Raw genomic sequence first — 13320 nt, 5'->3', positions numbered from 1 at the left:
CATTTGCAGTGGTGGAAAAAGAGCTAAATTTTGTTACTTAAGCAAAAGTACAAAGCAAGATAATAAAGGTAAAAGTATCACATGCACAAATCTACTAAAGTACCGGTTTAAAATGTACTTAAAGAGTAAAAAATCTAAGTATTTCACACGTATTTTGAGGTCTTATAAGGCTTCAAACGTAGTGATTTTGATAAAGATTTGTGTTGAGTTTTGTTCAACAGAAACACGTGAATCAATCATTTTCCCCCGCTGCTTTTATTTGTATATTTTTGCTGCTCAAACTACCAACGGTCTAAAAATACGACTTTTCAGCAGGTGTCAAACAATAATAAAAAAATACTTTGTACTTTCTACTCCTGTATATTTCTAAAACGGGACTGAAAAGTAAGAAACTGCTTTCAAATGTACTGAAGTAAAAGTAAGGCAATTGGTACACAAAGTAGTTCAAAGTGCTTTACAGAATAAGAAATTAAAAAAAAAAAACGTAAAAAATATGAACTTAAAAATGTACTTGAGTAAATAAAGTACAGCCTTTAAATTCTCTGGCTTAAATGTTGCTCCTCTATAATTAATTCATTCTTAGGAGGAGCCAAGCGTGTGTTACGTAACTGCAGGTCCATTGCGTTTAAATATTGTGCTATTTTCTGATCTTATGATGTCATTTCCTCATCACAAACAGACCTGGAGTTGTGTTTTGTTTCATTCACACAAATCCTGCATATTTAGGCTGAGTTCTTCTCTCAAACTTGACACATGTAGACTGAAAAATAAAGTGTTACTCAAGCACATGTGAATGAAACAAAACACAACTCCAGGTCTGTTTTTGAGGAGAAAAGAGCATTATAACACGTCTTAAAGCTCACAAGAGTCATTTTTGCGTAATATAGGAGCTTTAATATAATCTGCAGCAATTATATTTGGCATTATCTTTGTCACATAGTTTAATTATTATATTTAGGATCTCCATACGTGACACAGTGAACTCAGAGACTATTGAACCGGTGTGTGGTGCCGCTGTGACTCACCCATTTACACAACTCGTGACGTAAATATTTATGAATGGACTTTTCGTGCGGGCATTTTGAGCTATGACGTCGTTCTCTCCAGACTCCTTTTTTTAGACCCAAGACGTACAATGTTTTGACTTATTGATTTGGAACATAACTCGCTAAATGCCAACCTCACAGTATAAATTCTTGTACCGATACAGCAGCTGTCACAAAACCAAATTAGTTCCGTTTAATCACGAGTTTAACCGAGGTAACTACAGCGGTATGGGCTTGGGTTCGATTCCCGGGCTGGTGGGGTCATTATTGGTGGAACATAAAGTAAAAGTAGTAAAGTTCTGTGCTTGAATCTCACTTTTAAGCATCTGTACTTTACTTCCGTAGATTTTAACGTGGATTCTTTTTACTTTTACTACATTTAAGAGCAGGTATCTGTGCTTTCTGCTCCACTACATTTTTGAACAGAAAGTATTTTTTATTATCGTTTGAGAACTGCTGAAAAAGCTGAGGGTTTATTTTTAACTAGTTCATAATGTATACAAATGAAAACAGCAGCTTCTTTTGAACAAAACTCAGCACAAATCTGAATTTCAAATCAAAATCATTACATTTGAAGCTTTATTCAATGTGAAAATCTGAGAAAAATACCTTTGCGTTTTAGTCTTTAAGTAAATTTTTAAACTGCTCCAGTATCTGTACTTTTACTTACAACATTAAGTACTTCTTCCACCACTGGTTTGCATGTTCTCCCAGTGTCTGTGTAAGTTTCTCTTTTCAACATTTACAATTGGCTAATCCTCAAGCTAATTTATCCCTGACCACACCTCGCTCAACATCTGGAAGAGGAAAGTCTAGGAATAATATTTAGATGCCGGTAAGATACAACCCTCCGATGACTTCTACTGAATGTCTCTCCATACTCTTTCCCCCCCATTTCACACTGCTCACTGTTCTGCCAAGTAAAAATACAAAATAAACTCCTCACAATTTGATCGTTTTACTCTTGATCACAAATCCATCTCACTCCAAATCTATGCCAGCACCATATCACCGTCAGCAGAAGACCCACCCTCCTCGCCCCCATCTCCACCTCCACCTCCCCCTGAGCGTGTCCACCCCTGCTACAGTCCTCCTCGTGAGTCAGTACTGGGACTAAACTGTGAGGGATATACAGGGAGACAGGCTGCAGTATCACAGTGCTGGACGCTTATGTAATCCTTCTTATTCTGCTGCTGTTGTTTGTTTGTTTTTTCACCATTTTCTCTCATTTACATCATTTTTCACATCTCTTTGGCTCACAGGCTGGACAAAATACATGGATAATTAACAATAGCTATGACTTATTTGAATTTTGGTTATGTTCTTTTCTTTACACAAATGGGGAATATTTTGTGATTACTTGGTGTGTTATCTCTGAGTATTTAAGTTGCATAAGGCTGATTATAGCTAAGTCTTATGACCTGAGTAACCTTTAGCCGATACATTTACAAACTAGTAAAAACTGAAAGCTACAATTTCACATATGGACTTGGTTTGGATGGGAAGAGGAGTGTCAATATTCACTTCCCTGACCAGCCAGTCCCTTCTACATTCTGATCAAACACAGAAGGGTCTGGAAGCGGACAATAGAGGGTGAAAATCCTCCGTTCGAACTTAAAACGGTCAAACCACAGTCGCTAATTAAGCTGTACATTGCTCTGAATGTTACGAATACAGTATTTACCTGAGATTTGGTGCTTTGATTGTTGATTCTGCAAAAATCTGTTGTTTGTCAGTCCTTTATGTTGTTGTTTCTTTGGGGTGTTTTTTTTTGTGTGTGTCTGCAGCCATGTTTGCTTAAAACACAAACTGACTCAAATGGCGTCTCTCTGATTGGTTAATAGACTTGTCAATCAAGCCCTCTGAAATGACAGAGGGCAGGAGACATGACACGGCTTCAGATCCACTCGTCAAAGTTTGTCAAAGCGTTTGGTTCTGGCTGGCCGGGAAAAATATCCACAGCGCCGATGTTAACAACTGACAAAGCTGTGTTACTTTCATGCATAAAACGTATTAAATTGTATTTTTGTAGAACGAAGGAAATATGCAATTTGAGCATTTATGAAAAATCAGTATTATTATGTGTGATATTGTTCTGCTCACTGAATAAACAACCAAAAATGGATTCTTGTGAGCTTTGAGTCGTGTTATAATGTTGTTACCTCATCAAAAACATACCTGGAGTTGTGTTTTGTTTCATTCACACATGTTTGGAGATGTACACAAACTAATAATAAGGGATTACTCAAAGCTCAAAATGCTCTATTCAACCTTGTGACGTCATGAGGTGGTAGTTTTCAAGTTAACAGCTCCTTTTACCTTTAGTTCAGTAGAGATTGGCAATTCCAGGGCTGAAGTCATCCAGATGATTCAAGTGAAGGTGTCTGGAGTTTAAAAACACAGTTGATCACTTCCTGTATTACCAGATGACATCACAAGGTGGAACAGAGTGTTTTCTGTTTGAGAGAAGAACTCAGGATGTGTGAATGAAACAAAAAAACACAACTCCAGGTCTGTTTGTGACGAGGAAACAACATTATAACATAGAAACATATAAACAGCGCAATAGGAGCCCCCACTATTTCACAAGAAAAGCCTGTTATGGAAAATGGCGGCACCCATTTGACATAAAATTACTACATTCACAAGAGGCACCTGTTGCGCTGTCAGCCATCAAGCTATTAGGTCGCGTTTAACTGATGACTGTTTTCAGCACCACGGACAGGGCCAGCGTGTCACCACTACTACTTACTATAAACGAGTGAATAAAAGAGGGGAAAAAACAGCCCAAGCAGTGCCCAGGGGAGAGGACCTTATGACAGATCGAGTGAGCGGAGGGCGAGATTGGCGCATGTCATTAGGGATTAGCCCAGATCCAGATTGAGGATTTCAATGTCTGAGAGGGACACAAAATAAGCAACCGTCAATGGACCGTGATGTCTGACTGACGTATAGACGAACAAATAGATAGAAACATGAAAAATCTAAGCAAATTATACTAAAACTGAAAGCAGAAATGGGATTAGAGATGCAGACAAGTCCACGTGGTGAAGTGGAGACAGTTTTGCCACTATACAAGTCCGAATAGTGAGAATTTTACACAAAAACTGGCAACGCAATCAGCTGCATCCCAGTAATGAAACTACTAGCACATTGTATCAGGTTTGTGAAGTCGTAGTGCACAGTTTTGTATCATGTTTTTGTATATTTTGTGGAGAGTTGTCGTGTGAGAGCATGGGTGATGCAGACTTGGGGGCGGAGCTTTGTACAGAATCTTACAGTTAAACCATAAGGAGGGTTTGAATAGAGCCCGGGAGAGATCACTAGATTAACGAAGTTCTTCAAAAATGATTTCAAAACATGATTTCTGTTTTCATCGCGTTGCATTATGGATGAACTTTTCGAGATGTGACGTAATTCTCTTCAGCCTCCTTTTTTAGAACCAACATAACTCGCCAAATGTCAACCTCACAATGTAAATTCTTGTGCTTAACCATGGCAACTACAGCGACACAGTCTTGGGTTCGATTCCCAAGCTTGGTGGGGTTTCTCACAGTGGAGTTTGCATGTTCTCCAACTGTCTGAGTGAATTCCTTCCTTCAAAAACCTACAATTGCCTAATACTCCAGCTAAGGTAATCCTGACCACACCTAACAAAACACCTGCTTCTGACAGGTTGTCGAAGCAGCGCTGAAGGATGGGTCAAATGCACAACACGAATATCGCAATGGGGTCGCTAAAGACGACTTAAATCGCAAAAAAAAAAAAACAGCTGAAAGTTGAAAGTTTAGTCGATTTTTTTAAAGGAAGCATGGAACAGACAAGAGGCAAGTCCACGTGGCAAAGTGAACCCAGTGTCGCCATTATAAAAAGGTCAAATAGTGTCAGTTTTATACAAAAATGTGACAGTGACATACTTAATCGAGTTCTTCAAAACGATTTCATACCTTACCTTAGCTTATCTTTACTTAAATGTGAAAATATGGCCTAGTGAACAAGCTCAAACAATGCATTTCAGAGTCAATATCACATTCCTGACAGCAGCAGCACAGTCTCACATCAATTAAACATAGGCGTACTCTAGTTTGGCGCACATTGCAGCATCAATCTCATATTTTCAGCTGTAGATCTTGGCTTTTACGTCGTTTACTACGCGCGTACCTGCGAAACACTTTCCCCAAACGTCCCTTTCTGTCTTCCCCACACTGCATCCCCGTGGTCCCGAGGGAGTAGCGCTAACACCCGCCCTGAAAAACTCTCCCTGCCCCTCTCCCTGCTTTGTTTTCGTCTTACAGTCCAAGGATAACGCCATGGTTCAAGGTAAAGCCAAGCCAAAAGAGCCGTTTACGCACGAATCCTACGCCATAGCAGAGAGAGAGAACCACGGCAGAGCGCACAAAGGGAGACAAAAACGGGTGGAGTGGATGAGGATAAAGTGATGGAGGGATGTGAAAGGAGTTGGGTTGAAGTTCACCGGCGGGATGGATGTTTAGAAGTGTTTAAAAACGGTACTCACGGCCAAACGGGGGGGATTATAGAGGTCCCGTGTCGGACGCAGCGGTCGGTCATCGCCAGCATCAGCAGCAGCAGCATCTCAGGGCAACGTGTGCACCAGCGCAGAGGAGCAGAGAGGAGAGAGGGAGGAGGGAGGGAGGAGAGAGATAGGTGGACATGCAAACGCGTTAAATCATTCAGAAGGACGCAGCAGGACACGTGACCTGCGACGCACTGCTTTGTTTTTCCGGTTTGCAGTTTCCGCGTTGGTTGCATCGTTATAATCTGGATCTAGAGCAAAAATAAATGTGCACACGTCAAGTAAATACTGCAGGATTATTATTACTGAAGCTATGGGCAGTGGAACAAGGGTAAAGTTTGCAATTAACAGCAAGAAACATGAGAAAAGCCAGCAGCCTGTAGAAGTAAAGGCGGGTTCGTTTGGTTTATTTGCGTTTTACTTGGAGTATTATTTGTGCGTAAAATCATAATCATGTTCCTCTTATTTAGATATCTGCAATAAAATTCAGAAAAAAAGAAATCCCTATATACGTAGCCTATGGTTTCTGTTTATTTGTATGGTTTTATTATCATTATTATTGTTGTTACTGTTATTATTATCATCATCATTATTATTGTATGTTTATTATCATCATCATCATTGTTGTTATTATTTTATTTATTTATTATCATCATCATTATTATTGTATTTGTTTATTATCATCATTATTGTTGTTATTGTTATTATTTTATTTTTTATAACCATCATTATTATTATTATTAACTTATTTATTACTTTTTTATGTATTTATTTTATGGGGTTTTTTGTGCGTTTTTTTTGTTGTTTTTTTTTTAAGGTTATCACTGTAGTCTACTAATTAAGTTCATTTTTCTCAGACTTTACGAAAAAAAAAAAAAATTATATTAAAAGTTCAAAAGCTTGATCAGGGATAATCAGCTATGTGGTAACTAATGACCATATTTTATTTCAATTTTCTTTCTGAAACTTTATAAAATGCCACGTTATTAAAACATTTCAGAAAAATCTTTCATTTTAAACGGTCTTTTTGGACTTAAAACAAGCACGTTATGGATGTGAGTTGACACGTAGCTGTGGGGAAAATGGAGTGATCACTGTTGAGCAGAAACACTGGTATTGTTGATCTCCTCTTTATGGTACAGTAATTTTGACATAGATTTAACTTTTTTGAAATAGTAAATACACACATTGATGTTTTGTTGTCTGTACAATACACACCAGTACTTAAATAAATAACAAATCTATGGATGTGCGTTGTGCAAATCCCACACCATCACATGCCTGTAGTACATTGTCGGACTCATTTAGCCGATACTCACCTGGGACGGAGCATTAAACAGAGATGAGAGCTTTGAGGTTCACTTAACAACGGCTCTGTAATTGCTTTACAGTGAAAACAGATCAATAGTTGTGAAGCTGTCACAGACGTACAGCAGCAAATCACTGTATAATCCCAAATACTGCATCTGAGGCCAGGGTCTCATTACAGAGGGATGGCACACTACTGCAAAAAACATACTTATATTATGTACTTTTTCTGCCTGCATTATTCAACAACCAAAATGTAAAAAATAAAATACTGATTGTATAGTTGGATTGAGTCTTTCCTTACTTCAAAGCTCCATACTTTAGTGGATATGAGGTTAACCCCAACATCCTTCTCATCCCTGACAAGCAGTGATGTAAGAAGTATTCAAGTACTGTGTTACTTATGTAAAAATTACAGATATTGGAGCTATCAGCTGCACTGTTACTCTTTTGTACATAATAAGGAACAGTGTGTTACATTAGAGTAGAGATTTTTTGTTTATTTTTAAGTTTATTTTAAAATTATTTTAAGCTATTGTCTATTATCTTGTTTTATTGCATGTTACCATTTTCCTGCTGTTCCTGAACTGTGCAGTACAATACTGGAATTTCCCCACTGTGGGACTAATAAGGGCATATCTTATCTTAAGTACCTGTTTAAAAATCTACTTAAAGAGTAAAAAGTAAAAGTATTTTGCACAGATTTTGAGATCTAACAAAGCTTCAAATGTAGTGATTTTGAAAAAGATTTGAGCTGAATTTGGTTGCACAGAAATAACTGCATAGATTTTCTTTTTTTCTAGCTGTTTTTATTTGTATATTTTTGTTTGCTCAGATCCGAATGTAGTGAAGTAGAATGTAGTGAAGTAAAAAGTTTAAATTTTTCTTAAGCACAAATACCAAAAAATGTTGCTTAAGTATAGTACTTCAGTGATTTTATTTTGTCACCTTCCACCACTGCAACAAGCTACAGTGTTAAGAAGAAAGTTATAATAATTATTGCTGAATAAAGATGTTATAAAACAGTCATGTTGATGTAACACTTAGAAGCAATTTACATGACTTCCCTCCATTATCATTCAAGCAGTACAGTTTGAACCTCTTTTTTAGGAACCACCAAATTTGGATCCCAACCCACAGATTTGGAATTAGTGTTTTAGATAAAAATGTTCTGTTTAATAATATTCTCCCCTCAACCAACCTCACTCCAACAGCATTACTTATTTAACGTATGGAGTTATAGAGAGCGGGTGGTTTGAAGTCCAGCTCTATATTTACGTGACAAAGAGAGGATTAAGAGCTGTTTACTTATTTACGCATCCATAGGCTCTGAATATATCCTGAACATGAAAACATATTAGTGTGTGGTGCATGGGGCTATTTGCCGAAGGGTTTAAATGGGCTGCAGTGTACAGTGTTGAGGACAGGGATTAGATCAAATTTATATACAGCCATAAGCATGAATAAGTAAAACATGATAGACTAATATAAGGTCATTTTACCACAAAGAAAATAAACCACACACATTGTATTGTATAGTTTGCATAAATTTAGTTATTTATTTATGAAAACAATTATATGGATGAGTAGCGAATTGTCTTCACTCAAACAAGTCTTTGCCCAGTTGACAGATATATTTTTTTCTTTTACAATGGATCATACCTAGATGAACTGAGGGATTACACAGACGCTAGGATATCTAAAAACACAGACACTAGCATCACAGACACTAGCATCACAGACATTAGCATCACAGACACTAACATCATAGACATTAGCATCACAGACACTAGCATCACAGACACTAGCATCACAGACACTAGCATCATAGACATTAGCATCACAGCCACTAGCATCACAGACACTAGCATCACAGACACTAGCATCACAGACACACTAGCATATCTAAGACTAGCATCACAAACACTAGCATCACAGACATTAGCATCACAGACACTAGCATCAGAGACATTAGCATCACAGCCACTAGCATCACAGACACTAGCATCACAGACACACTAGCATATCTAAGACTAGCATCACAGACACTAGCATATCTAACACAGACACTAGCATATCTAACACTAGCATCACAGACACTAGCATCACAGACACTAGCATATCTAACACTAGCATCACAGACACTAGCATATCTAACACAGACACTAGCAACACAGACAATAGCATCACAGACACTAGCATATCTAACACAGACACTAGCATCACAGACACTTTCTTGCTTCAGACTTGCTATGCTAACAGTGAAGCTAACTGTGAAGCTAGCAGCACGCGCCTAACTCACCTCACAACAGCAGAGTGTCACTGACTTTGAGCTAAACGGGCGCGTTTTTGTTTACTCCTGTTTCCCTGTGCACAACATACAGCATTTATAGCTACATTAGAGACATTTACGTCTGTCTATGAGGTCAGAGAGTGTAGTTTACGCACCAACGGCCATGAGTGCGTAAAAACACAAACACAGAGAACACACCCGCACTGACCACAGAGCAGAGGTCAATGTCAAGTTTTACAGCGTTATGGTCACTTTATTTAGTATGATAGCTCAATTACACAAATAATTCCTGCTGAAATAATGTGATTTCATGCAAAATAATTAGTTTAACATACCTCCTGATGAAGATGCGCCAGGACAGGACAGGTAAGGACAGGTAAGGACAGGACAGGACACACCCTTCAATGAGCCCCACAGTCCAAGCCCACACAGGGACGCTGATTAACAGAGTGTGCTGCAAAACATATTTAATAAACTCCTTAACTCCTGTTGTTTTCACCCCTCAAATGTGCTGTGTGGTTGCTCCAGTCACAACTGTGTACAACTATTCGCAGCCATGATTTATTTTATTTATTTTTTTTAGTTTTTGTTTGTTTTTTGTAAGCTTTCGCCATTGTTTTGTCACAAACACACATGCCTTTCTCTAATTGGCTCATTCACCTGTCAATCATGGTAAGGTTCCACACTGTACATGGCTATACTGTATAGGAAAGATGTTAAAAAATGCAGGTATTACTATTTCCTGTTTGTGTATTATGTTTCGTTTGAATTTATATGTGAATTTTATCATTTTGACGTTTTATTTTGAAAAACCGGAAGTGCGCGTTGCTCCGTGTATTTTATTTTGGTAGCTTCACTTCCTCTCTCAGTAGCCTGTTGGAGACTGCAGAGGGGAGACATACTGACTATTTATGTTTGTCACAGGAATAAAGCAGATGTCCTGACTTTCGTGTATGACAAAGGCATGCAGGATATGGCTGGTCAGGTCAGGCTGTCCGTCGGTTTTAGAATGATTAAAAAAAAAAGAAAAAAAAAAGAGGACCATAAAAAAAAAGAGGAAGCTGAAGCTAAATATTACATTGAAGTAGGGTGAATTTTCTGCAGCTTGTGAAGATGTTAAATATAGGTCATTTTACCTGTTTATTAGCACTATTATTGATATTATTACTGCTTCTTTAGTTTATTTATGCATTTATTTTCAGTACTGTATAATGCTTGCTTTGCTTCTTTCTTTTTCTTTTTTTTTCCTTTTTTCTTTTTTTTTTTTTTTTTTATTATTTGCAAAACAGTGTTCCAGTACAATGTTCAAATACATCTGACCAGCAAGACGTATCCTTACATCATACAACATAATTTACAGATTTACAATTTTATCATTATTGTATTATAGAAATAATGGTATTTCAGCATTAAACATACTTATCTCCATGGATACAAGGAACAGAAGGAACAGGCCAAGAAATAATTATATTAGAAATAAATAAATGAATAAATAAAAAAGCAATGCAATGATGGAATGTACAGTACTGAAAATAAATGCATGAATTAAATAAGCTGTAATAATATCAATAATAGTGCTAATGCAAAATAAAAATAAAAAATAAAGAGAAATAAAAAAAATGTACAGGTAAAATTACATTTATTGAACATCTTAACGAGCTGTAGAAAATTCAGCCTACTTTATTATTTATTTAAAAAAATAAAATTTGTTCATGTTTAAAGGTGTTAAATTCAGGTGAGGGGTAGACATGTTATTGCATTGCCTGGAAAGTTTCACAGTGTCGCATTAAATGTACTTATCTCCATGGATACAAGCAACAGGCCAAGACTCCGCTCACAGCAAGAATGCACATGCTTCTGAGAAAATAAAAACATCTGATTTAGCTTTCACACAAGATGGATGCTACAAGTTTGACGTCATACAATAGAAATAGAATATTCAAGGCCATCATCTCTATGGAGACAAGCGAGAAAAGTGACAATGTGCACCTTTAACACATGGGTTTATGTGTGATAACGTTTGACAGGACTCCAGAGCCGTTCTTTCTGTTGTGTTCTCTGTCTCTCTCCAGTTTAAATGTCATCCTCTTCCAGCCCTGTGCAGGAGGTGATTCACTCCGCACTCCACCCTGAGCTCAGAGACAGCTGTGAGACCTGCGTGCCACTACCCATAATGCTTCACTGTTAGATGAGATGGTCAGGCCACGGGGCTGGACTGACCCTTTCACTGTCTGACACATTTGAACCTTAGGGCTTTGGAGATTTCCTGAAAACAATTACAAACCCTGCTCTGTGTGTGAGCTGCTCGGAATTGAGCACAGCCCCGAGTAAAGCACGAGAAAAACAGACAACGGGATTTGAGTTTATAATCTGTTTGTGATACTGGAATGTGTGGATTTATTATGTGTTTTCTGACTTGAAGCATTTTATAATTTTTGTGTGTGTGTGTCTGTGTACGTGTATGTGTGTATGCGTGTAGGTGTGTGTGTGGGGGGGGAGAGGGGGGGAGGTGCATCTATGTGTGTGTGTGCGTCGGGGTGTGTGCATATGTGTGTGTGTGTGTGTGTGTGCGTACGAGTTCTTGTATGTGCGTGTGTGTGTGCGTATGTGTGTGTATCTATGTGTGTGTGCGTGCATGTATGTGTGTGCGGTGTTGGGCATCTTACTTCAAAAATGTAATTAATTATAGTTACAAGTTACTAGGCAAAGTAACTATTATGTTAAAACAATAAAAACACAACAGATGTGAACCTTTAACATTTATTTCACTTTAACAGATTGCAATGATATTGTATTTGTTTACAAGTAAATTATAGAATGTATCAAAAATAAAACTAAATATATAAAAAATGTCATTTGTAGTGCAAATAAATCGACATGTCACACAATTTCAGACAACTGTACTTCAAATATTTTCTTCATTAAAAGAAACAATAACAATAGAGTGCTTTCAGTATTATACTGAAAAAAAATCATTGCAATGTATTGCCAAACTAAGGCATTCAAATGTAAACCATGTAAAATAAGACAAAACCTTTAAGCTTCTCTGGTCATACACTGTAATTCTCTGTCCAGTATTCAAATATTAATCACTCTCATTTCAACATAAACTGAACTTTATCCATCTCTTGAACATTCATTAAAAGATTCACACAATCCCTACTAACACTTATCTATTCCTTTATTTATCGATCTATCCATCCTTTTGATTGGACCAGTGGTTGTATCTTAGAAGCAGAATCTTTCAAAGCTCTGATCTGAGCCTGTTCCTCTTTGGAGAGAACACAGTCACGTTTCTGATCAAAACACAACTCGGACCCAATCCGCTGTGAATGCACGTGTGGACAGGACATCATTTCCCATCATGCATTAAGCCTTTGTAGTCCATGCGGGCGGCCGCAGTCGGTGGAGAGCTGCTGCGCTCGTCTCGCTCAAAAACTTCCCGTTACCGGCGCACAGGTTACATCAGAGCAAGTCGGTGGCATCTTGGACACAAAACTAACCGGCATGCACCGCGCACCGATCGACGGCGTCGTATCTGCGCCCGCCTCATCTCAAACGAGTCTTTTATCTCACCCCAGTCTGCTCTTTCACCAAAGAAACACAACAGCAGCTCCTCGGCTGAGACTCTGATGAAGAGCAGAGTGAACTCAATTAAAAGCATTTTATTGTCAGTGACGGTATCGGCGTTAGGACGCTGGGAAAAGTCATTAGTTCGATTACTCCAAAAGTGAAGAAATAACGCAATTAGTAACGGCGTTATAGTTGAACTCCGTTATTCCCAACACTGTGTGTGTGCGCCTGTGTGTGTGCATGTTTGTGTGTGTATACGTGCATGTATGAGTGTGTACGTGTGCATGTTTGTGTGTGTGCATGTATGAGTGTGTACGTGTGCATGTATGTGTGTGTGCATGTATGAGTGTGCGTGCATGTATGTGTGCGTGTGTGTGTTCGCTTTTTAAATGTGATTAGATTTACTTTAATTAATCAAACTAATCCAAATTAATTAAATTAAAAAGAGGCTATTGTGCAAAATTGACCTTTTTCGAGCTTTCTCTCATGTTATAACATTGTTCCTTCACCAAAAACATATCTAGAAATTTAAGATGTTATCTATGCATGTTTGAGTAACTTAGCGA

The 13320-nt window shown here is 37.9% G+C and overlaps 1 protein-coding gene across 1 annotated transcript in view; it reads right to left on the bottom strand.

The window, feature by feature from the left end:
• The window catches only part of slc7a14a (solute carrier family 7 member 14a), a 47507-nt gene extending 41887 nt beyond the window's left edge, over positions 1-5620 (bottom strand). Inside the window, exon 1 of the mRNA XM_033988252.2 lies at positions 5563-5620. The gene's annotated coding sequence lies outside the window, so the exon portion shown is untranslated. The remainder of the gene's footprint in view (positions 1-5562) is intronic.
• Positions 5621-13320: the final 7700 nt, after the last annotated feature.

Source organism: Periophthalmus magnuspinnatus, chromosome 22, assembly GCF_009829125.3.
Source record: "Periophthalmus magnuspinnatus isolate fPerMag1 chromosome 22, fPerMag1.2.pri, whole genome shotgun sequence".
Taxonomy (NCBI): Eukaryota; Metazoa; Chordata; class Actinopteri; order Gobiiformes; family Gobiidae; genus Periophthalmus; species Periophthalmus magnuspinnatus.
The sequence above is the reverse complement of the archived record's forward strand: the minus strand, read 5'-3'. Positions and strand labels throughout refer to the sequence as shown.